Source organism: Pteropus vampyrus, unplaced genomic scaffold (assembly GCF_000151845.1).
Source record: "Pteropus vampyrus isolate Shadow unplaced genomic scaffold, Pvam_2.0 Scaffold73, whole genome shotgun sequence".
NCBI lineage: Eukaryota > Metazoa > Chordata > Mammalia > Chiroptera > Pteropodidae > Pteropus > Pteropus vampyrus.
The window spans coordinates 5,011,679-5,014,482 of record NW_011888854.1 but is presented as its reverse complement, the minus strand read 5'-3'; the positions used below and the strand labels follow the sequence as shown (position 1 = coordinate 5,014,482).

At 31.1% G+C, this 2,804-nt stretch overlaps 1 protein-coding gene across 3 annotated transcripts in view; it reads right to left on the bottom strand.

Annotated features, from left to right (window-relative positions):
- The window catches only part of SCLT1 (sodium channel and clathrin linker 1), a 122,361-nt gene that overhangs the window by 68,156 nt on the left and 51,401 nt on the right, over positions 1-2,804 (bottom strand). The gene's annotated exons all lie outside the window — the stretch shown is intronic.

Sequence of the window (2,804 nt, the reverse complement as noted above, 5' to 3'; positions counted from 1 at the left end):
TCTAATTTAAGTGGAATAAGGGTTTATTAAAAAGATACTGGTAAGTTCACAGACTCACTGGGAGAGTTGGAAAGCCAGGTATGAAGCTTTGTAGTAAGGAACATGCCCAAAATTTCACCAAAATTATTAGTTGGTCTTCCATGAGGAGCTAAACTGGGGAATTCCCCAAAGATGGAAGAGAGGTGAGATGCAGAAGGTCAAAAATAATGACCATATCTGTATTTTCATCAAATCACCCTTGCATTTCCTAGCTTTTGCAATACATATTGAACTGTCTTATTATTTGCTGTATTTAGGTTTACTAATGTTATATCTTTTTCAATATAGTGCCATTTTCATGATATCGGGTCTCTCTTTATTCTATGTGCTGCTTTTACCTTTACTCCCTACCTTGTGTGATACTAATACTGTTACTCCCGCTTTCTTTTTGTTTATAAGTTGCTAATATTCTCCACTAAAATCTTTATTTTAAATTTAAAATGAATCCTCTTCATCTTTCCTTTCTTGAGATCTTTGTTCTAGTTCATTTATTCTTTGTTTTAAGTGTTTTCTAAAATAACAGATTACTGGGTCTTGCTTTTTAATCAAAATCTGCAAGTCTCTGCCTGGATTCACTCATCTCATATTTTAACACAATGATTCGCATACAGGACATTATACATTACATCATACTTTGGTTGAAGCATTTTGGGTAGAAAATGAAGCACTCTCTCTCTCTCCCACAGAGGCATAGGACACCTGTCACTTTACTGAAATCAGTTCACCCTTTCACTTCACCATGTCCTCTTGGGTAGCTAGAGGTGGACTCATGAATACCTTATGAAGAGGGAGTTTAAAGCCAAAGCCATTCTACTCATTTAACTCCTGCCTTATTTACCAGGCATATACAAACCAGAGAAGTCTTTCCCAGAGAGAACTGTCATTCTCTGGAGATAATTCCCAGGATCCAAATATCATCTAAAAAAGGGGCAAAGGGATCTATCTTTGGAAGATGGAATGAAATGACTTATGTTTCATAGATACTTATGGCATTTGAAAGAATACAAATGTTTCTAAAAATAAATAATAATAATTTTAATAACTACAATAAAAAGTATTTAACGTCAAAATGTCTTTGATTTTATGGAACGAAGATAATCCTTACCAATATAGCTTTTCAATCTGGCAGTTCCATGAAATAGGATACACCTAAAACATATCGGCTGAACATTGCTAGAGCCACATATCAAGTACACAAATAACTGCATTCTCTTATATAAAAACACAAGAGATTTTTTTAAAAACTTTAAAATATATAACTATTTTTAAATCACAATAGGAACTTAATATTAATTTAATAGCTCTAACTGACAGCCAATGTAAAAATTTCTTCTTCAGAGGAGGCTAGCTGAATACTAGACTTTAAAAAAATATCCTTACCAGAAGTTTGGGAGGAGAGAGGAGGGAGACGGAGGGAAAAAAAAAAAAAAACAATTAAACATTTCTTCAATTAAAAAAAGAAAGAAAAAAATTAAGGAAAAAAAAAAAATTTTTTAAAATATATCCTTAGATTTTCTTATATATGGAGCAACCTCCTCTTAGGGATCAGCTAGGTTTTATACTAAAAACAAAACAAAATGAAACAATAACAAAATTCCCCAAATCCTCAACATTAAAAAGACAACTTAAAACACTGCTGAATGAATAAACAACTTGACTCATTATGACTCAGTACTAAAGGACGTGACACTCATTCACATTTCACTGTTTTGAGTCTCTCTAGCATTTATTTTCATAGCACAGAACGCTACTAAAATAACAGAAATGCAAATCTACAGCCACAGACTTTTTTCCTAAAGTTAACACAAGGAAGTTCAGGAAAACAGTAAAACAATCAATTGCTGAAAGGTTTAGAAAAATGAAAAACAAGACCTAAAAAAACTCTAGCACTTAAAAATTACAACCTCAGAATCTCAAGGTAGCAGTTAAAATCAATTAGTTCTCAACCTCCTGTGCACAAAGACATTACTTTCATCAACATTTTGGAGAATAGAAGACAGATGGTCAAATATATATATATTTTTTTCTGAACAAACTCTAAATTAGCCATGGATCTGTGACTGGAACTGAGGTCTCGATTTTTGATGGGCTCAGAGCAGCAGAGTATTTTTGAAGGTAACAGATTTCAATCATAGAGTCAATTTTTCAGCTTTAAACCATAATGTGAATTTACAGGCTTTGGTCACTGTATCTTTAATAGATTATAAATGACAATTTTCAAGTTTCTCAAGGGAACATCCAATAAGGACTAAGAAATGACAACAAAAGATTCTAGAGTGAATGTTTGCATTAAGATAGTGATTAAAGACAAAGCTACAGAATATATTCAATAAGAGTACAGGCCTGAAATAACTGAAAATTATCGCTCATCTATAACAATTTCTCAGGTATTTTTCTCTTGTGTATCTACTTAGTAAGAAATGGGTATTCTATATAATTTTTACCCAACCTCATTATTATTATTATTATTATTATTATTATTATTATTATTATTTTCTGCTTCAAGATGCAAAGAACATTTTTAATTTTGGGATAGACTAAACGCTATGACTGCTTTGGGGAAAAGGTAAAAACAGAAATGATCTTTAAATATATGTTCAAAATATAGCAATATTTTGAATATGATTAAAAATAAACAATGTCTAATAAATCATATTTTAAGCCAATGATTATAGTTTATTACTTATAAAATAAATACTGAAATTCTAATATGGAATATATTTTGAAGCATATAGACAAAGCTAGATGTATTTAACGATTTACCT